The sequence below is a fragment of the Columba livia genome, chromosome 9, assembly GCF_036013475.1.
Source record: "Columba livia isolate bColLiv1 breed racing homer chromosome 9, bColLiv1.pat.W.v2, whole genome shotgun sequence".
NCBI lineage: Eukaryota > Metazoa > Chordata > Aves > Columbiformes > Columbidae > Columba > Columba livia.
Genome location: NC_088610.1, coordinates 25884376 through 25907369, shown reverse-complemented (window position 1 = coordinate 25907369; position 22994 = coordinate 25884376). Strand labels below are relative to the sequence as shown.

The 22994-nt window shown below is 39.5% G+C and overlaps 1 long non-coding RNA gene across 1 annotated transcript in view; it reads right to left on the bottom strand.

Moving 5' to 3' along the window:
- Nucleotides 1-243: 243 nt before the first annotated feature.
- LOC110360586 (uncharacterized) overlaps nucleotides 244-22994 on the bottom strand; it is a 41006-nt gene continuing 18255 nt past the window's right edge. Inside the window, exon 3 of the long non-coding RNA XR_002416553.2 lies at nucleotides 244-838. This is a non-coding gene — a long non-coding RNA (uncharacterized LOC110360586). The remainder of the gene's footprint in view (nucleotides 839-22994) is intronic.

The following is a 22994-nucleotide window of genomic DNA, read 5'->3' as shown; positions in this document are numbered from 1 at the left end:
CAGAAGAAATAGTACTCTGGGCTTGAAGAGCATTAACATCAAATTTAATTTGGGGGTATCTTTTTCATTTCCATGTGCTGGAAGATTTGCATGACTTGAATATTAGTGAATGACTCTGGTCTTTCATAGATAACCAACTAGTTATTTATGTCAGAATTCAGAATCAGATGGCTCCTTTGGAAGTGTTGTGATCTGCATTATGTGTCAGTTACAGGCATTCATTGAAAAGAGATAGAAACAGTGGAATTTTATTCTATTTTATTTAAAACACTTGCATTCTACAAGCAGTTTTATCCACATAACTTCTTTACAATGTGTTCATTGGCTGATATTTTCACCTCATCTTTATCTTCTCCCTCAAGGCCCTTTTTTTGCTAATTACCATTTCTAAATGTGAAGCATGAGACCTCTCTTTCTCAGGTCAGAGGAACACTTGAGAGATGAGCCGTTAATTCCACTAGTGATACTTATTAATAACATTGCAATAAGCTCCAGAATAGGCTCGGGATCCTACTGTCCAAGTCACTATATGAATGTGTTCTCACCCTTCCCCTGAAAAAGTTTACAATAATGCCCAAGCTTAGAATTTCAAAAAGGGTGTAAGTAATCTTGCATTTTCTGTCTTCACACAGGCACCAAGGGACCTTCTTTTGGAGATACCAAAGAGTTGCTTTAGGGTTGTATGTTATTCCTTCTCCTATTCCAGACTTTGTTCTGAGATTCATGGATTTCTTCTTTTTCGTTAGTCCTGAGCTGAAGGCTTCCAGCTGACACCGTTTCTGGAAGCCAAATTGTGCTTTGCTACAGAACCAGCTCTGAGATGATGGGAACTTGCTTTCTGTGGAAAAAAAAATCATAAAATATGTATGCTAAAAGGGAAGGTTGAATTGTGTCAGAAAACACCAGTTTCCTCCATTGTCAGCTCTGCTTGTCATACCTTAGGTTTTTACAGCATTTGTTGCTGCTTAACACCTATTTGGTAACGCAAATTCCAGTGCATCTGTGTGCTTCTTTTGCAGTTATTCTCTATTTGTTGTGTGTGCACCTATAAATGTGTTCAGGAGAAAGCATTCTTCTTCTACTATTCTTGAAATTATTTACCTGCTATTTATGGAGAGCAACTCTCTAGAGCAAAGCTGAAATAATACTAATAGAAGCATTATTTCTCCTCCCTTTCCCACTCCAAAGATCTCAGACTGTGAGGATACTTCCCTGGCAATGAATAAAGCCCCCTGTCAGGGAAGAGAAGCAAGCCTGTCTCAGGTGTCAAATTAATGGGCTGCTGCTTTCCATAAAGAGGGATGAGTGTAAAAGTAAAGCTAAATCAGCATCTAATTTTGATTATCTTATAGTCAGGTTTGAAATGGGCTATTCCCATCCGTAAGTATTGCTGGGGTCACTTGGAAGAGGAGTGACTGCAGGGATTACACTACGGGTGGGGATCTACGAACAGGAATGTAATGAATAACTTGACAAAATTGTGCAGCGCTCTACCAATTGCAAAGAAGCCTTCACCTCTTGCTGGAGTTTTTTTGGCATCTAGAAGAGCTTATCTTCAAGTAACATGTAGAGTGTAAGGTGAATTGCAAAAGAGGAATGCAGACAGCTTCTCCTATCAGCACGTTGTTTTGGTTAAGACTCCACTGGAGTTTTGTAAAAATGCAATTGGGGGAGGGGAAACAAGACAAAGTCAGCATGTCCTCTGGGTTTCCTTGGCTAATCAAACAAGTTTACTAGGGAATTAACACTTCTGGGGTTAGAAAAGAATTGTCATGCTACTTTAGTTTTCACATGTCTTCAAACACTGCATCCGGCTGTCTAAAAACAACCAAACAGGAAAAATAAGCTCTTGCAGCTCTGACTGTAAATCCAAAAGTGGGAGACAGGAGCCAGCATCATCAGCAGTGGTAGGGCAGGTTTATTTTGAGAAAGGAATATTTTTAGGTCTGACCTGTTGTGGGTGGCTGTGAATCTTGCAGCACTCTGGGTATTTGCAGGAGCAAAATTCTCAGCAAATCACCCATTTCATTTTTCTGCTTTGTTTCGGAGTTATCGGATAATTTCCTCAAATATTGACTGTTGTTTCATGTATAAGATCATCATTGTAAGAAGCTCCTACTTGCAGGGCTGGGCATCCTGTGCTTCCTTCTCTTGGCTAGATCAGTGTGACTCTTACAGGATCCCTGAGACAAAGAGCCTTCTGGAATAAAACAAAACAAAACAAACCCACACAAGTTTGATGTGTTGACTTCAAGTGAACTGTTTCACAGCATTGAGAATCACTATTAGCTTTGTGGATTTCGTCCTTTGTGTGGGAGACATGGGACCTCTCTTCCCAGCATGACAGTGGTGTTCCCTGCCCAGAACAGCTCTTTGAGTACTCACCTAACTCCTTCTTTTACCAGACTTGCCATCATACTATCTAGTCTTCTTCTTCTTCCTTAAGAAATGTCTGACATTTCTTAACCAGCTTTTGGCCCACAGGAGTTTCAATGGTTGCTGACTGTTTCCTCAAGTCTCTTTACAGACTTAGTGGCCTTTACATTCTGTGGTTTTGCAGAATCCTCTTAGAAATAGGACCATGTATGTTGTACTTCTCAGATAACTGAAGGATGCAAAGTAAAGCCCCTCATTTCAAAATATTTTTAAAATGAGCTAAAATATAGGGTATCATTTGGTAATAAATCCCATCCATGTTTCATGGCCTTTAAAGTCCCATACAGTCAGCCGGAGAGCTCCCAGTGTTCTGTGCACTTACCTGCTTTCTCAAAGAAAGGAGTGAACTGGGGCAGGTATGTGCAGTTTCACTTTTTTTTTCCTTAAAGAACTGATATGTTAAATAAGCAAAACAGCAAACATCAACATTGCTGGGGAGGAGAGGGTTGTAGACATTTGCACTAGTTCTGTGATGAAGAAATAAGGGGTGATGTGACCAAACATGCTCTGCCTTCCTCACAAGTATCCCAGCTGAGTTCTGTCCTTTGTCCATGGAGGCTGCCTGTCCTGGTCTTTGTTCTCTTCTCTAGGATGTTCACACTGAAACAGGCTCGCAATGAAATGAAGGATTATCTATTGTGGTCCAGTGCCTTTAATGAAACTATTTGAATGAGTAAAGGATAGCGTGTGGGTATGAGTCACCCTGGAACTACATGTTCTCTCCAGGACAACCTTCGGGAGGAGGGGGCGGGCAACATCTGCAAGGATACTGGGGAGAAGGTTACTGCAGGCAAACTTTGTTATTTGATCACTGGTGAAAAGACGGGGAGGGAAACTCTCAGCTCCACAGACTGGCAGTTGTTAAGCTGTATTTGGACAGGTACACAGATGATCATATCTGAGTAATACCGAGGAGCATTACAGTCGTTAACAAGACAAGATTTGCAAATTCCTTGTCAGCAAATGCCTTTAGGAAGTGTACAGGAGGAAATAAAGGAGTCCCTGTCTTGTAATCCACAGCCATTTCTACGTTGCCTGAAGACCTTCCTTTTACCCTGTGCAGCTGAGAGACATTTCCTGAGTGCAAATGCTGCTTGGGGACTAATGCACTTGTGTCAGTCTGTAATAGAAGGAAAATAGACCTTACTGTGGCATGTTGTAGGAGCATATTTAATGCACAGGTTGCATCTATAGCTGTGAAATTCAGAGAGTTGCAAAGGCTAAAAATCTAAGTAAATATAGATAAAATATGTAAATACTGTATGTTTCGTGAATGTATTGTCTTAAATCTGGATTAGCTGAAAATTGAATAGTCAGCAATGAGAAGCTATTTCCTAGTAACTGATTTTCACATCACTCCAGGTGTACAAATATGTGACTCCCTTGTATCTATCATGTTATATAAATCTATATGGTTTACCAAAAAGCATTTGAAAAGCAAATGTTGAACAGAAGGAATGTTTTGCTGAAGCAGAGTTTGATTACTCCTTTGTACTCTTTGATTACTCAAAGTTTAGTTTTACACTTATTCTAATAACACCTGTGAAAATCTCACGTGATTGAACATAGTCTTGTGGAAATCCATCATGATGGGGTTGGTCCCTTAGCATTTGTGGGGGTTTTTTAAGATCTTAAATGGATTTTTTTTTTTAATTTTATTTTATGAGTGAGACTTAACAGATAAATTTCACTGTATGGCTCTACATTCAGAGGGAATCAACAAGGTTTCACTTCCCTTTTGCTGAAGCTGTTAGCCAGAAGACACCTCTAGTATTTCACTCTTTAAACTATTGGACCCACAAAAAATGCAGACAGTCTAAAAAAGACAAACTGGGTGAGCACAATAGCGGCGATTTCTTCTAATTCCACTACTCTGACAAGGGGAAATGTCCTAAAATATTCAAGATCTAGCAATGTTATTCTTATCAAATAAATTCAGTATCCCTTTTGCAAATCTCTTTTCTTTCTCATCCTGTGAATAACCTGAGTTAGAACAGCTGGATAAGGAACAACTGTCTTACAGATGCTGCAATTCAGATTATATTTTATTAAGCTGAAATGAGAGACATAGCAAACTCTCCTAGGGAGTTCAGAAGTTTCCACCCTTCTAGTAATTGCATACTATACAGGAAATGGAGGTTAAAAAAAATTACAAAAAGTCATTCAGGGTATCTCTAATAGAGTCGCTGCCTTGAAATAAGTTCTCATCTGAGAAATTCTAAGAAATGAGAGTCAGGGAAGCCTTTTGGCAGTTCTTGGTATTTGTCAATAAAGAAGAGTGGAAGAAGGTAGCTGGTTCTGGGCTCTAGTACTGTCTCTGGCCTCCCAGCCCCGGGCAGGATGCTGCGTCGCACGTCTGTATTTAAAACTGAGCTCTCTAGGCCTCCGCCTGCTCAAATCCCTGCACAGATGGATTGCTTTCCTCTCTTATCAAAACTGCTTTCCCCCACAGACATCATCTTTTAAAAAGTGCAATATTTGCTGTTTCTACAAAGTAGAATTGAAAGTATTTCGTATTGTTAATCCTACATACAAACAGACAAGAGCATTATCAATGTGCTGCTTTCATCTCACTGGAGTAACATAAGATAAAAACTCAGCACTCGCTTGAAACCAGAGATTCGGGTCAGTCTTGGACGCACAGAATCTTTCTCACTCTGGGAGCACAGCTGTGCTAGATGCTTCAGTCCAGCCACCTGGACTTGAACTAGGTCTTAAAGGGAGAGCAACCTTTTTCCTCCTCCTTCCTCTCATTCTCCCCCATGACATCTATTAAAAAATAAAATTAAATAAAAACACAACTCAACAGTAAGTCTGTGCTCTTGGCTCTTGAGAATAAGGTTGTTTTGGCAGTTGCAGATCATGACAGTCCCTGTAAAAAGGATGCTTTATATTCAGTTCATGCTCTGTGAGGTAATTCTCAAAAAAACTGAAGAGTGCTGGGAGTGTTTCATCAATACTAGTGCCAGAATGATTGGTTTTCTCTCCTGAGCGGAGAGGGAGGATTATCTGGGAAGCTGAATGCTTAATTTCTTTTTTACTTCAGTGTCTGAGTCATTAACAGGTGTATGGTTGAGGATCAGAAGGTCCTGTACCATGTTCTTATTTCTTCTAACTGCCTATAGTCTACCTCAAATTGACCTCATGTACATTAAATGAGGCTATACAATGCCTCTCAAAAGGAAGGAAGTAGTTGCTTGCAATTTATAGATGAGATACTTCACACATTAGTTCTGCTTAGCTGTATGAATTTAGACAGGTTAAGACTCCTCAAGATTTGATACATACCTTTTGCCCGCTGGATTTTACTGATATCGCTTCATGCTTCTGTAGAAAACTGAACTCTTTATGTAGCAGGGTTACATGGACTTCTTTGTGGGTCAGGTGCCTCACTATCTGTCAGTGATAAAGGGTGTTGTGGATGCTCATGTGTTTGAACACATTCCATTAAAACACCAATATTCAAGTTTAAATTGTTACAAATACAAAAATCTTGGGAGGAAGAAAAGCTGTAAATTGTGAGATTAACCTAATTTTACTTCCTTTGAGGTTATGTTACAATAGTAAATTAGTTGCACTACAAATCACTATGCTGTGCAAAATGTTCTCTGTAGTTCTGTCTTTACAGTATACCAGCCAAAACTGGTCCATGGTAGTCACTCATGAAAACTGAACAAGGCATAATACATGAATTAAGCAACACAGAGAACTCTGGGATTACATTATTATAAGAAGTATGGCTATGTTAACTCTAGCAAGATCAGTGACTAGTAGGATGTTCAGGAAAGCTTAATTCATACTAGTCTTAAGGTATCTTAAGTATATAATTAACAACGTAGATTTCAGATTAACATCTGGGAATGTCCTTAAATTGACATGAATACCTGATTTAGCATTCTGTCAGTAATATTAATATGCATCAATAATTATGTGAATCATTATCAACACTTTTTCAAAAAGAAAGAAGTAGTATATGTATGTATAGTTAACAGCAGTGTCATTGGCAATCTGGAGGAAATCTGATTCTATATGAGTGGTAACACAAGTAGGCAGCAAATCTCTATTAATTTAGTTAAATTTTAGGAAAAAATGATGTTTGGAGGTTGATTGTATGTGAAAAAAAAAAGTCAAGCCAGGAAATACAGCAGGTAACCCACACGTAACTATCTAAACCAGATAGATGGACAATGCAGAAATAAACAGGCTCAGTGCTAATAAATGCAAATCTGTGCACACTGAAAGTGAAAGAATGTTTGAAAGGCACTGGATTTACTTGGTTTACATGGTCTGAAGAGACTGTGTGTAAAATAAAGTTATATAAAAGGTGATGTTAAAAAATACTCTGATTTGAAATTTTATGCTTCAAGAAGCTAACTATTGTGCGCTCCTATCTTCACATTTGAAGTAAGATGCATAAGAAATAAAAATCCTACATACAGTGTGCACTATATTTCCATCTTTAATTAATTCAATTTTAAATTATAGGTAATTATTAGGAAAAAAATGTAGCCTGCAATTTTACGTAGTTTCTCAGAATTCTTTTTTTTTTTCCTTGCTGCTATTTTAGGTGTAAATATCCAACAAATATTAAGGGAACACTAAATTGGTATCATTGATTCAGTGAAGGCTGTCAGTTAGTATCAACTGGCTCATTTAAGTACTTGGAGCTTTTATGCTCCTCTGACATGCAACCAATAACCAAATTCCAGAGGTCTTAATCCTGGCTCTTCTGTCCTATTTGAATGCTAGAAATGGTTAATAAAATATTAAGTTGAAATCAACTTGCCAAATACTACCAGGACGGAGCATTTAGTCACATATCTGACAAATTCAGCAAAGGAGACAGATCTTGGGCACCTATATAACTAATCACATCTGATGGAAAGAAAAAAAGATTGTGGGGGATGAATCAAGATGGCTTGTTGCACCGACAGCTTTGGTGTACTTAAACACATGCAACAAATGTTAAAACACATAACATTGTGGGCTAAAACCTTCTGATTCTCATGTCAACCAAATGTTTGCTGGCCCTCTCTATTAGACAATGTATCAGTTTGACATGTGTGGAGGAGAGGAAATGGTTGGCATGAGTGAATGTGTTGCCTGTGGTGGTCTGCTCCACTATATTTCCCACCTGAGGCTGCTTACCCTTTCAGAAAAGCTAATGTGAGCTTATGGTTTGTTCTGAAAGATGGGTCTGGAAAAGGCCCAAGCTGTGTGAGAAAGAATTCTTTTCTTCCTCCTAAGCCAGCGGAAGAGTACAGGCTGTGTAGACCATGACCCTTAGATCGTGGCCCTTAGATATTCCCTTGTCCCTCACATTCATACAGGATGCTCTTGCTGACAGGTGATGTACAAGACGGAGGGTGTTGCAGGCAGAGGAAGAGCAGTGACAGGGTTCACTGCCTCGCAGGAAGTCCCCAGCCCTACACAGCATTTTGTGAAGGGACAGTGTGAGTGCTTCCTCTGCTGGGCCACAGCATGTGGAACTGTGGCTGGAGCTGTTTGTGATGGTATATGCCAGACTTAGGTGGATGTCACCAGACTTCAGGGTGTCTTCATCCCTCAAAGTTTCAATATGTTCCCAGGAGAAGACTGTTCACACTGTACATGCTTTCTAGAGATGTAGGTGCAGCATTATATCCAACCCTTTGGGCCACTTTCACCTTTAGAGATGTTCTTTCCATTCTTAGAGCTTCAGGAGCAGAGGAGAAGGGCCTTGCCTGACACTCAGGCAGCACAGAGAAGTTGTTTGCTAGGGTTAAATTCAGAAAGATGGTGAGCTGTGCTTGAAGGCAAAGCATAGGTTAGCACATGTTTCCTGGGAAAAGGGCGAATGTCCAGATGGACAAGGAGATCAGAAAGAACAGTTAACAGCTTAGTCTGGGTGTGCAAGGAGAGTTATACTAAAACCATGAATGTGTACAGAAATATTAAGATCAAAGAAGGGCATAAGGAAGGAAAAAATTGAATTTAGAAGTTGCTGAACTCTTAGTCATTCTGGACTAAAGCCAGGTGTAGCAGGACAAATAGACTGACAAGGGCTTGAGAAAGACAAGCATTGGTATGGGGACCCAAGACACACCTTGTTCATCTTCCCCATGCTGCTCCGTTTTACTTGCTTCATATTATGTCCTGCTCAATGGTGTATTTTTCCTGCCTGAAAAGTCTTGGTCTATTTTGTGATTTCATTTGTGAAAGGTACTACAGATCTTTGATCATCCTTTCTGCCCATGATTGTGCCTTCTCTAGTTTGTCCTTTCTGAGAGGGGGCCGAGCAAAGTTGTGTTCAGTATGTGAGCGTACTGTGGGTGTATATGGTGACATAGGAATGTTTTTTGTTATGTTCCTTGCTCTTTTCCTAATAGTTCATCATGTTCTGCCTACTATTTTGCCTGTTGCTGGTCCCTGAGATGATATTTTTGTAGAACCACATATTTCAAAATACCTCAATTGTATAGTAATAGTCAGAGTGCATCACTGTATGTATAAATTAAGATTATTTTAAAGACTATTTTTACTTTGTGTATCAGCTCACACTTACAAAAACTTGCATTTAATATGCCATTTTGTAACAGATTATAATATTGTCATGTAATTCTGTAAGGCTGGCTTTAGTTTTTATTCTATTGAAAACCATATGTCATCAGGAAACTTCATCAAACTCTCTACCTTATTTCCTAAGTCACTTATCAATACATCAGACACTACAAGCTATAGTACAGATTCTTGAGGAGCTCTGTAGTGGACTTCTACTGGGTTTTTTTTCAATAATTTATTTATAAATGTGAAGACCTACTATTTTTTTATTTACTGTTCTTTTTGTGCCTCACTACTTAAAGCGCAGAGGGAGAAAAACTTGTTATGAGCTCTTTGGAGATGCAAGTAGGGTATGTGAGTAAGATTACTTACATCTGTGTTTACTGACTCCTGAAAATAGATTTTGGAGATATAACCCCTTTTCAGAGGGGAAATCTTTATCTGTTCATCTCATTAGCTGTTGGAAGCTGTGCAGTGACTCTTCCTCTTTTGATGCTGTTTGAGAATAGTTGATTAGCTCTTCTTTAGTCTACCACCTCTTGAATATAGCATTAGATAAGTATTATTGAGTGTAGTATCCTCTCTGCAAAGTGCCTCTTATGTTGTGTGAAAGAGGACAAGTTTCTCAGGAATGACAGAACTCCGTGACAGACATCACCATGACAGTGTCCGTGTTGCAAGTGCTGCTTCTCACTGCCCAGTGAATCAATCAATTCATGGATGTGATCCAGAGACTGAAAATACATCAACTCATCCATTAAATTGCAGCATTGCAGCATCTTTTGGAAGAGCAAAACTTCCTCCTTCATCCTGATAGTTCCACTTCATGGAACCCTGAAGCAAGTCAGGACAACCACTCAGTAAAACCACTCTAGAAATAAGGGATCCCTCTAGCAAACTGACTTCCAGAATTATTTTTAACATCTCCACAAGCCACTGGGTGAACTCAAAATTATACATGAAACTAGGATCAGCAGCAGTGCCTGTCCTGCGCACTGCACGTATCGAGTGGGTGCTCACTTGAGTCTCTTTCCTCACAAACTAATCCCAAATAACAATGTTTCAAAGGGTTTGGGAGAAGAATCACCTTTCGGATAATTAATGCAAAGTGGTTAAATTTTTTTTAAATCCCCTTTCTTCACAAGTGCCACCCCATCCCCCTCCAGAAAGCATTAGTCTGACATCTGCTACTGCTGCTGCTCTGCCTGTTATTATTTGTCTTAGAGCCTCTGCCCATTCTTTTGATTCTACAGCTGCTGCTGGTGTTTCCTCTTGGTGTTTCCTGCCTGCCTGGCCTGAATTCCATCTGACACCCTCTTGCCCCTCTGGCTTTCTGCCCAGCTGGTTAAGAGCTGGCATTCAGTTGACTGCAGGGCTCATTTCTACAGTAGGAACATAAAATAATATTTGGGTTTAATTTTCTTTTGAGGAGCTCTTCAAGATCCTTTCATGAAGGTAATATATTATTTTTTCATGCTGACCCTTCAGTTTGATCTTTGATCTGCAGAGAATCTTGTACCCGTGTGAGACTTGTCAATGACTGTAAGGACTGCAAAGAAACTCGAGGCAAAATTCCTGCTTCAAAAACCACAATGAGTTGGTTTGGTTGGGGAAAGTGGTGAATAGACAGCTTTGTCCTTTCTCCTCAACAGTTTCATAGTCAAAATGACCGCACAATCTTGCTCTGGTGGCATCCCTGATCTCTCTGCTTTCTGTAGCCACTTGCCAGTACAGGAGGTAAAATAAATGAGCAGGAATCCAGGCTGTGCCTTCTTTCTTGTTCTTTCACCTTGGTGTGTTTCTGACAAACACCAGAGAGGAAGTGGTCCATGTTGGCTCTTCTTCACAGCACTCTGGGAGATGCTTACTTCAGTCTTCAGGAAAAGGAAGAACTGATGGCTGCCTGGGCCTTTCCATCAACAAAGTTAAGAGTTATGAACTGGATGTACAGGAGAAGAGGCAAGTAACTGAAAGTGCAGTGTCTTCTCCTTTGTCACCTTAAATTTGTCAAATTTAAGGCATTTCAAAGTATAGTACTGAGTTTAACTGTAATATGGATAATATGACTGAGATCTTTTGTTTTTTAAGAACTGACAGGTGAAAAATTTCTCTCTGGAAGAGGAGACACTTGAAAGAGTTCAGAGTTTACGGCAACAGCTTACCAGCGATATCCCTATATTTTCTAGCTTTATTGGATCACATAGGAAACATTCCTGTTCTTCTGTACTAACACTGGAACCTGCTGACCTGATTATTTGGGAAAGACAACTTTTTTTCCTGTCTTGAAGCTACAACATCTATTCTACTAATGGACAAAATAGACTTTTGAGGTAATATTATCTTTTCAACGTGTGAAATAGCACCTATCCCATGTTGGGCTTTTTAATTTGGAACCAATATAAATCCTGAAGGAAGAACTAACTTTGCTACACTGCAAGTAACCTGGTGTTGGCTTGTGCACAGAGAATAATGGCTTTCTAGAGCAACTAGAGTGAAGCACTACATCAATAATTTGATGCTCCCCACTTGTCTGTCATCTAGATGTTGAGCATCTCTTTGCACTGGATGGCTGTAAGATGTTATGTTACAAGATAATGCCATGCAGTCTGGTAAGCATATTTATATAGATGGGAGTATTTCCTGACCCAGCATATCAGGACCACTAGTACAGTGCAGAGAATTCCAGGGAAATATTAAGTCTGAACTGAACTTGAAGATTGATATTCTAGCTGATGCATGGAGTCACAGAACTGTACTCCACAAAACTGTGGTTGAGGACATATCTCTCAACCTAGAGATTAAAGACTCAGAAATGGTAGGGCAATAGCAGTAAACGAAAAGGAAAAGAGCTGTTCCCCTCTCCCTTTCTCCTGAAGCAAGCTAGTTAGCTGTGTTGAAGGAGCTGAATGCAAGATGAGACACTGATCTGAAATCTGCAAATACCAGGTTCTATAAAGAAACTATTTCCAGGTGGAGGGATCAGTCTGTTCAGAGACACAAGGTTTGTTTCACGCAGCTGACCTTGAATGATTATTTCTCAATGTTTTGCTGTTATCCTGCCCACACAACAGTTAAGCAGTACTTAAAACATTCTCAGGACTAAGAAACTAATGAACATGGAAAAATAAGTTTGAACTTAAGGGTGGGGGGGCGGGAAGTGTAACTTGTAAAGCACATAATCCTATTGAGGAAGAGCATGAATAACGTTTTGCCAAAAAAGCTAGTCACTAAGAGGACCGAGAGAGGCTGCTGGATGCTGTCGTGTCACACAGAACATGTTCCTTAAATCTATATCTGCCATACTGAGATTTGTGACAAAATATAGGGGAAAATACTGCAAATAATATCTCCTAGCTTTTAGGAATGTTTAGTAAAAACCTGAAAACATAATATATTGGTAGTGGTGCACTGCAGCCCTGCAGAGATATTCTGGTGAACTTCCACTAATGTGTTTTCTGGTCACTCTCCTACTCCTCCATTTAGTGTGTTCCTGAGCAGTGTCATGGGCTTCAGAGGTAAATGTTACACAGGAAATTCTATTGCTTGTCCCAAAGAGCAAGTACAAGAGGGGTTAATGTTAACTTCTTGGTTCATTCTTAGATGGTATCTTGGTAGTGTGCTTGACAATCTTAACTTGACACCTGCATATATATTTATTTTTATTGGAACATAGAATTACATTGGATTTTAAGTCATTCCGTTTGGTTTGTAAAACGATATTTTGTTTACATTTGTTCTCCTGGTTTGTTTTCAAAATGTTGTTACAGTGAATTCTTAAATATTTTAATTAGCAGCACATTAAAAAATACTGTCTTCGAGGAATTAAGTCATTTAGAACTGGTTAATGCCTTTCTGTATCACTTCAGCCTGAATTTAGGCTGCTAATCCTGTTGAATAACAAAAGCACTGAATTTCCCTCCCTGGTTGTACACTCGAAAAGATACTTGCTAGTGCACCTTGAATGTCTGTCAAGGGAAGAAAATCTGATTTTTTGATAAATCTCTAAAATGTAGATTAACTATGCTGGAGTGTCAGTCCTATAGGCTAGTGGAATATCTGCAATTCCTCAGGTATCTACTTCTGTTTGGACATAATCAAATTATCATATAAATGAAACACTCTGAGAATGTCCTTGCTATCGTACTCAACCTGAAAAATGCTTTGTGTTTTTCTATACTTATAAGCATTTGAGTTTCTTGATATTATTACATGGATTTTAACAACATATATTGAAAAAAAAAAAAATCCCCAAAGCCCTTGGGTCTCTTCTCATTGCTTTTACTTATTGTATATCAAATTTTCTGAGACCACTGAAGTACCTCAACATATAAAAATGCATCATTTAGAGCAATGTCTGCAGATGTGGCCATTCAGAAGTCTAAGGTATATAATACATACATAAGTACATTGTGTACATATAGTTGGGCTTCTGTCTGGCCACACCAGATGCCACCTTCTCTTGGAACAGGCATCCTCCTTCCATTTTCTCTTCTCCATTGTTCTCTTTGATGTCTGTGCAGGTTTGAACCCTCCATCCAAATCAGTGTCGAGTTGTTTCCCTGCCTGTACAACTTGCTGGTTTCTCCTTTTCCACACCTAGATGCTGATTCTCTTTTTTGAGTGGGTCCCTCTTGATGCTAATAGACTAACAATTTGTGTCATTTCATTACATCTCTTTAGGCTGATACTGTGCTGTGAAATACTGATTGAAATCCCTCCTTCTCACCTTCTCTGCCATTCCTTGGCACAGTGAACCTCTGCTGTCAGCATGACAGTTGAGAAGAAATATCTGAAAGAAGGAATTATTTTTATGAACAAATGAGTATCTTCTGTTGTTCTGTGGCTTTTACTGCTGTCTGGCCTCCTCATCCATCTCCCTTTTCAGAGCAGGATAGTCTGACCACCTACTTAAGCATTAAGCATCTGGAGTGTTCAGACTTAATTTCTGTTTGGCTACAACAGCTTTCTGGAAGAGCTGCCTTTTTTCTCTTTTTTATGACTGCTGAGAGCCAAGGCAATTGGTGTTCAGCATCAGATGCCTAAAGCATGTTTGTCCCTTGCATCGCCAAGATCTGCAGTTTTGCTGATGGCTTGTTGCATGTTTCAGGTTCGTGGTGCTTCTTCCTCTCCAGTCCCAGTGCTGGTGCAATTTTCCCACCCAGGGTCTTTGAGATAAAGAAGCACATACTCAAAGCCCCCAACTTCAAATAGCTCCATTATTCTCTGATGCAATTCAAAACTGCCCTTGTTGTTTGTAGGCCTCTCCCCAGGATTTCTTGGGCTAAGTCCAGCTTTGCTAAATAATCTCCTCTCTTTGCCCTCCTCTGTTCAGCTAGATGTGGCCTTCTCTCTGACCCTGTTGCTTCTGCCACCTGGAGCAGCCTTCCTGTGTCTTGCTGCCTTTCTGACTCACCACCTACTTTTCAAATGCCATGTGAAAGCCTATAGTTTCAACCTTGCCTTGGAACAATCCGGAGCAGCTTAAGGAAAACAACTTCTGGCTGTTACCCAAAGAGGGTTCAATAATTATTTCTCTAACCTTCCTAAGGTAAAAAGGTTGGCCACCAAAAACAAATAGGACGAGGACCCCACACATATCACCCATATTGGATATTCTTTTTTTTTTTTTCTTATCTGAGAGGTAACAGTAAAATAAGACCTTAACAAATTACCTCTGCTTCCTGGCAAATAGCACAGTGCAAAAAATGCAGAGTGTTTAGGCAAATAGAACAGATTTGTACATTGATTTTGTTGCTGTTGTGTTTTCCTCTGATGTTCCCATCAACTTCTGGTTCTTAATAATCATTTAAGAATGGGGGTGTGTGTGTTAGGGAGTAGGAAGGAGAGAGCTCTACAAGTAGAAATCAAGTTGAATACCAACCAAGTATAGGATAATTGGAAGGACTGACTTGATGCAAGTTCACAATTCTGTACCGCTGAAATTTAACACTATCATTGCTTTAAACCCACTGTTCTGTGGCAGTGAAGTTCCCCCTGGTGCATCACCACAGAACATGGATGCGCTTTGCAGTTCAGCTCTTACATGAAGTGCTTTCTGTACAGTACTTTCTGGCAGTGGATGCTGCAGGACCAGAGACAAGGGAGCACAGGACAGACTTTCAGGCTTCAGCACAGTTACAGGTAGTTTTAATAAAATGAATGTGGCAGGCTCAAAGCATTTGGGAACCAGCTTCTATCGAAGTCTGTTAGTGCCCTTGGGGGCTGGAAGTGGGGAGAGAAACATGCCCTGGAAATTATAAAGTAATTTCTACTGTTTGTGTCCAGCATCATTTTTACTGACTGCTTACTGTTTTCTTTCCTTCAGTTCTTAAGGGCCCATTTTCCCTGTAACTTCAAATATTTTTTTTTTCTCACTGCTGTTTGTGGCTTTGCTTGTGAATGCTTCTCCAACCAGCCTCAAGCACCTTCTTTCTGTGTGCTTGGGGAAGGCAACACCCTGCTTCTAATTAGCAAGGCAAGTTGGCTGCAAAAGCCTCTTTCTAACTAGAAACACCTCTGATGCTTCTTGTTTGTATTTGGTGCCTACTGTCCCCAGTCAAGCTCAAGAGACTGCTGTGCTTGGAGCTAGATACACGGATCTTGTCTTCGTTAGGGAAAAGATGGCTTTGATGTCTCACTAAAGTGTTCCAAAAGACTTGATCTTAATACAAATCAGTTGCTGTTTTTCTAAAGGGGTTTGTTAACTTTGAATAAAAAAGATTGAAACAGCTGCTGTCATTGGTAAGACTGTAGCAATGGTTAAAATCAGGAAATAGTAGTTACGTGGTTAAGCCAGAAACTGCTGGACAGACTGTAGGCAGGTGGTGCAAGCTCTTGTTTCTGTAACTGAGGCCAGTTAAGATTTACTTTCCATGCATGCGGAACTGCTTTCTGTGAGCACACAGAGGGAAGCTTACCTCACCTGGGAAGTGTTGTGTAAAAAAACACTTGTAACTTCGAGCAGGTTCCTTATTGCTATAATTTTGCTGCTATTTACCCTGCACAAGTACACAATGGATGGGAAGTTCTTTCAGGAATGTTGACGTAGCCACAACTTTCCCCTCAGGCCCCTTGGCACAGCCCTGCCAGCTGGTTGCCCGTCTCTGTCATTGTGTCCCTGTGCCCTTTCCCCAGTTAAGGGCTCCTGTGCCCAGCCTGGCTGTGGGGTGGTATAAATGCGCCTCCTCATCCTGGGAGAAGACCTCAAACACAGTTGGACTATATGACCTTTAAAAGCCCTTTCCAACCCAAACTATTCTATGATTCTATGACTCGGACTCAAGCCTATGTTGCAAAACTTGATTTCATCACTGTTGTTTGATAGTATGTATTATTTCACTACCAAATGTCTCATATACACAGAAATGTAGTTTCGTTTTTAAATGGCAACTATTTCTTACTGAAGTTTTACATGAGGAATAAAAATTGTGCAACTGCAAGGGGAGAGAAGAAAGGTGTCATCAAGTAGGTCTGAGTGGTAAAATGAGGTATGTGCTTTGCCCATAGTAATCAAATTTTTTCTGCAGCAGACTAGCCAGCTTTATCTGGTTTATTTGTCAGTAACTGTCCTTCACAGTATGGTACTCTTCCTGTTACTTGTATTGCTGCAACAGTTGATGTGAACAGTTGTTCATCCACCATTATATCATTTATGTTATTAGCCATAATATATGCCAATCTAACTTTCTAATTAACCTTGATGTGGATACAAGTCCTTAACATCTCTTTAATGTTTTCTTCAGATACTGCAATTACTTATTCTCTGAATTAGAATTAGCTTACATAGTGCCATAATATTTAAATACATAACTTGCATCTCTGTGGATAAGTGCTACTTTGGTTGCAATTATTGCATTGCAAGCCTGAGGCTAGAGCAAGGTTATTGCTTGAATAGCATATTAAAGGAAGGAGGCCATTTGGCTTGTTTTGTTAAGAATCCTGGGGCAATCATTTGTATAAAACCACTGAAGGCTCATACAAATGACACCTGTACAAGCTCCAGGGAGAATGTTCCTCTCAGTCCATACCAGAAACCCCAGCTTGAGAGTCATTAGTGAAGTAGGAGAATTGCAGAAAAACTCCCTCCTAAATATCTAGTAAGAGATTCAGCAACAGCTCGAGCAGCTAAGAAGTATCACTCATCACTGCTCCAAAATCTAAGAGGAGTGGGGGGGTTAAGAGGCTCTTGGAAACTTTTGAAACCATTGCTTTCATGCTTTAAGGGTTATATTTAACCTTCATTAAACGTTCAAGTAAGTGAATATTTTGGTTTGTTTAGTGCGGTTCAGGTTGCAGTACAGACCACCACTCATTTCTGCTTTAATCTTTGCACTTATGGAAAAAGTTTACTAAGTTTAGACACTATTTAATCTCTTTATTTTATGTTCATTATTGTAAAACCAGCAATCAAAAAGCAAATTTTAAAAGAAAGTCCTATTTACATCTGATATTAAAAAAAAAAAAAAAAGTTGGTATTCCAGAATATCTAGGAACTCGTCACTTTCTATTTTGATAGCTTGGCCATGATCTCTGTGGCTGGGAAAATTCCAAGTGTACTCTTGGATTTCAGGAACGACTGACACCCAGCAGCTACCTGCGGTAGGGACCCACCAATCCAGCCGGCGCTGCGCAGCGCACAGCCCATGGCATTGCTTCTGAGGGAAACCCTGAAGTGGGATTGTTCACAGTGACACCCTCCTAGGGCTTGTCCTAGGATAAAAGCTGCACCTAGGCTGTCCCAGTCAGGGTTTCTGAAAGGTACACAGCAACGTTTGGTTCCTGGAGGTCCTCAGTGTTTTACCTTTCCAGTCACTCTACCTGCTGGAGTAGGATTTGATGGTGTGAGCTTGCAAACTCAGAGACATGAAAGAAGCACTGAAATTCTTTTAAACTAGCTAAACCCGCTTCCAAATAACTTGTCTGGTGTTTTCATCCTGCCAGAGGTTGAGCGCTATGTACCTCACAAGTAAATGACAGAGCCATGGTTCTTGCCCTGAAGCAGCTGCAATCCAAGACCCGTTCCTGTGATCAGGCTGTTGCAAACTGCCACGAGCTCTCCGAGGGCTCCGCACTAGCGTGCTCAGAGCGCACATTTGTTTCTGAGACCAGATCTGCAGAACGTCAGAGCCAGATTTCTTGTGGTAGTTGATGCTGAACTGCCACAGGCTGGAAGTTTCTGAAAATAACCCCCAAACTCTTGAGTCAAAAGTAACGTGACACTCTGCAAAGTTTCCTTATAGCCAGTGAGAGCTGGGATCTGCCCTCTGCACGCACAAGGGCTGGATTGGCTTCGGCAGGAGCCAGCACACTCTGGCAGAGACGTCGTGCTGGAAACGGCATTCTGCTCGTTCTTCTGTGTATTCGCGTTAGTGATGTTTTCCAAGGTGAAGACAGTCTGTACTAACGGAGAGCGGAAAATAGCGGGTGAAGTTATTTTGGCCTGTGTTACTTAGGAAGTCAGGCTATATGTTAATTTTTATATATTGTAGGGTGATCACTTAAAGCTCATGGAACTTACTTGTGTCACACATCTATTGGAACTGTAAAGGTGTGCATGACAAACCTGAATATATGTGTGCCGCTTGTACGCAACTGTTAGCCTCCCTGTTACTCGAGTCTACCATTTTACTGCACCTCTCATTAGGCTCAGGTCTTTCTAATGTGGCTAATTTTCACTCACAAGAACGAAAACCTAATAAACCAAAACAACAACAAAACTTCTAATAAATGAAATTGTTCCCCATGTAAACTCAGTATTCTATCTTGCTTCATCCTTAGTGCTTTTTCTGCACTTCTAGAGATGTTTGTGATTTCTTCCCTGATTATGGACAGTGTTATAACTAGAGTTGTGTGACTCTCTTCTTGCTGTTACTATTCACCAAAACTGTAAGTTCCAAAATCCTTTACTAAATTTAAGGCTTCTAATGAATAATAAAATAGATGTTTCAAAAAAAAAAAAAAATCTTGCAATATTTAAATAAAGTTTACGTTTCTTATTTGCAAAGACATTTTTATTTTGAAATCCAAAATTTTAACGTAACTAGTTTTCTAGACAGGCAAAAACTACAGAATTTAATTGAAGTTTCACTTTGGGTGAGGCAATAGGATGTATTTAACCCAGCTAAAACAACAAAAAACCACTACAAACCAACACATTCTGAAACCAGAAAATCTTTTCTGAGAGATGAAAAAAGGTGAAAAATCTATTTATAAACTTTTGGTTTAGTCAGCGAACAAAACTGATTTTGTTCCAGTGATTGATCTCTGCAGCTACTGAAGCGATAAATCTTCATCTAGTTGCTGTTCAAATAATTAAGACGCATTTTCTGTGTATTGCATTTCCTGGTAATGTGATAGCTTCGTTTTTACATAATGTGACTTCAGGATTTATAAGACTGGAGGCAATTAATTCTAATATGATTATTTGCTAGTGACTGGAGATCATTAATAATTGCACAGACTAACAGCTTAGGTTCTTCAGAAAGCAAGGATGGAAACAATAAACCAATAAGATTTTTTCAGTTGCTTTCATAACTAGTTATTCATAAAACAGAGATTTGAACAGAAGCTACAAGTCAAAATAAGCTCTATCCTGGCTCTATCCTGGCAGGAGTGGGCACTGCAGCAAAGATGCACTGACTTACAACACCTGACAAGCTGTGGGGATTTTTAAAGATCTCTGCTGCAGCAACAGGGACGTAAGTCACTCTCTGATACAGATTTCAAGCAAATAAATTGTATGCATTAATAAATCATACCAGCACAGGCTTGATGTGGAGTCCCCAGCTCTACCCATAGCCTTGCTGAATTCTGTACCATCAGTGAGCTGCTTATTACCTTTAACTACTATCTCTCCTTATATAACGCCTGTTTCTAGCACAAATCGCTGAGTTCAAGAAAGCGTCAAAAATATATCTAGTGATCAAGTACAGATTATACGCTGAACGTGAATTCAAAGGTCCTGTTCTATAACCTTTATTTGACTTTGAAATGTGCATACCATTTCAGATGGCTTTTGAGTTTAATGCAATCTGTTTCCACTGAAGGCAAGCAATACTGGAAATATGATTACAATAATTGTATTATGAACAGGGTATTGTTGTGATCAAGTGAGGGGCTCCAAACTGTAACTGATAAAATTGTTACTTTGACCTCCATCTTTAGCTTAAAAACTTGATACCGTTCAAATATCACTCTGTATTAGCCTCGTTAGCACAAAAGTGGGCCTAACAGTTCAAACCTGCTCCCAGGAGTCACTTCACAGACAATATTCAGGTAAACAAGAGCTTGTGGGAGTGGAGAAACAGGATCCATCTTTTCATGTCAGTTTAGAGCATAAAAGACTAAATCATGCACTGTCACTGTTCCATCAATTCCCCGGAGTCAGAGCGGCAGAGAATTCAATTCAAAATTTCTGTGTTAACATGCTGGGGCAAATGCATTGTTGATGTAGATAATTGTAACTTCCTTGATTTTTGATTCACTGCAACCAATGAATTTGAGGCAGTTTACACTGTATGAGGATGTGTTCTGTTAATAAATATTTATGCAATAAATCAGAAAGTTATAGTGATTTTTAAAATATTTTAGTACGGTGTTGCAAATCGTATGGAACGTAGATCATGTCTGCTTTGTTTTCTTATTCTCTGACTTCATTTGGGTCCTAATTTGAACCTCTCAGCTAGGTATGGAAAGAAGTGCGTAAATTGTACCAGTCCAACCATTAGCTTCAGTTTGCAGAAGTGCCATTGGTACAGACTTCTGCATTTATTTTGGGTGGAAAGCGTCTATTTAAATTGTGAGATCAAGCGTCAAATTAGATGTGTGACTGCACACATCGTTCCAGTGTTTATTTTCCTTTCTGGCACACTTGTGGCTCTTTGGGTTTGAAGAATGTAACTCAATTGGAATGAGGCTCAGTGATAAAATGGTCATCACATAAGATGTCTTTGTGTTGTTTTGAAATGTACTATTACAAGGCATTTTAATAAACTTTGTTTTTATTTTCCTTGATTAATAACACATTTGCTTGTGAATTTTCTGGGATGTTTGATTCATGGTCTTTCCTTTCTTTTCCTTAGAACTCCTTGGTGGCAGCAGCCTACAGGAGGCCTTATGGGACTATCCCATGGCGATCTGACCTGGTTCTGGCTTTGTCCAAGTAATTTTAGTCGCACTAACACTTTTGACCCCCGGTGTCATTGATAAGCTCCAGAGCACTGAGTGCTGGGTCAAAAAAGTTTTGAAAGATCTACAGAAAACTAAATGCTTAAAGCCATGTGATTGATATTTATTTATTTTAGTTATAAATATATAAAATAATACTCTGTCACTTTCTCTTCTCTTTTCTGCATACTCTCAAAGACAGAAACGTTGTTTTATTGGTAGATTCATTACTGTATCAAACACTGTCCAGTGATGCAAAGGAGTATAGTTCTGTTGCAATCTTCTCTCTTCAGTAGCTGATACGATTTTTACCATCTCCTCAGCTGCATGATTTAGTAGAAAACACACTGAGCATTGTGTAATGCATTAAGCAAGGGCAATTGATCACTTATACTAATATGGTTTCACTATAAAATACTGCTGTCTTCTTTTGACTGACATTTGCTTTTCGTATAATTGTTTGGCTAATGCAGTGCTTAATAGTTTCATTATTTTTTCTTGGTTGAAACTGGCTTTTATCTCTAAAGTGTTTTTATAAAGCAGAAAACTGTGTTCCTTTGAACTCATCCTCTGATGTCATTAGAGCTGGGAGCTGACATGAATTACACTGTGAAAACACTGACATTTAGAGCTAGGTACCAGCATGTACTAAAATATAGTAACGCATGTTGTGTTCAGGAATATTTTTTAGCACACTGTTATTAATGGCAGGCTCTTTGGTTTGAACGCCTTTAAGTGAAATTAGCACAGTGTTTTTCCAGTCTATGTATGGTAAATTCTTTTCCCTTTTGGGGTCAAAAAATATAAATATTAAAGAAAACTCCAAGTGTCACTATTTGCAAGGTTACAATGTTTATTATTAGAACTGTGGAGTATGTTCAGTCTTTTAGGCAAGATAGTATGAGGGACCCATGAAAGGCCAGGAAACATCTATATTTGCTGGCAGCATGCCTATATTAAACATATTGCTCACAGTGCCATCCTGATGGCACTGTGGGGAAGGACAGTTCAGCTATGCAGTAGGAAAACATGCCATCATATCTGTATTTCATAACATGCTTAAGTCAGTCATAAGTTTAAGTTAATTAGATGAGGTTCTTTGCAGGAAGCCATTTCTGCGGGCAGCTAAAAAAACTGAGGATATTCAGTGGAATTAGGTCCCTAATCTTAATCCCCTCCCAGGAGAAGCAGCAAAATGCAGGAAGCACTTTGCACGAGGCTTCCTCTGGGTCCCCCAGAGATGTCCCACAGAGAAGCCTGGTTTTAATGCTGCATTCCTCAGCACAAATAAAGCCCAGCTTTACATTGTTACTTGTGCAAGACTTTGAAAAGAGGCTCTTATTGTGCCCTACAACGCAGGTATAGCAAGGCAGTACAGAGAAGTACTTTTATTCCCTTATACTTTTATTTTTTAATACAACACGATTATCCATACATGAAAACAAAGTAGACTTTTGATCTTAAGTAGCATAAGTAAAGTATATAATGCTATGCTTACTGAATAAGAGACTGACTTTAGCACCATGTATTCCACCTATATAGTATCGTGCAAGTCCTCTAACTATTGCTTGTATAAACAGTTTTGATTCTACCAGGCAATTTCACCAATTGTGTTACTAAAGATTACTCTTCCCATGTGTATATAGAAAGCTTGGTGATGCTTTTAATCTCTCTGTTTGTCTTATCCAAAGAAAAAAGATCCAGCCAACTAGAAAGCCCCCAGCTTTTTATTTTTCTGAATCTAGGCCATAGCTCCTGGAACTAACTAAAACAAGAGAAAAAGAAATCCAGTGCATTTGTAAATAATTCCAATTAAGAATAGCAGATTTGGCTGGCTGAGGTTGCCTGGGCTG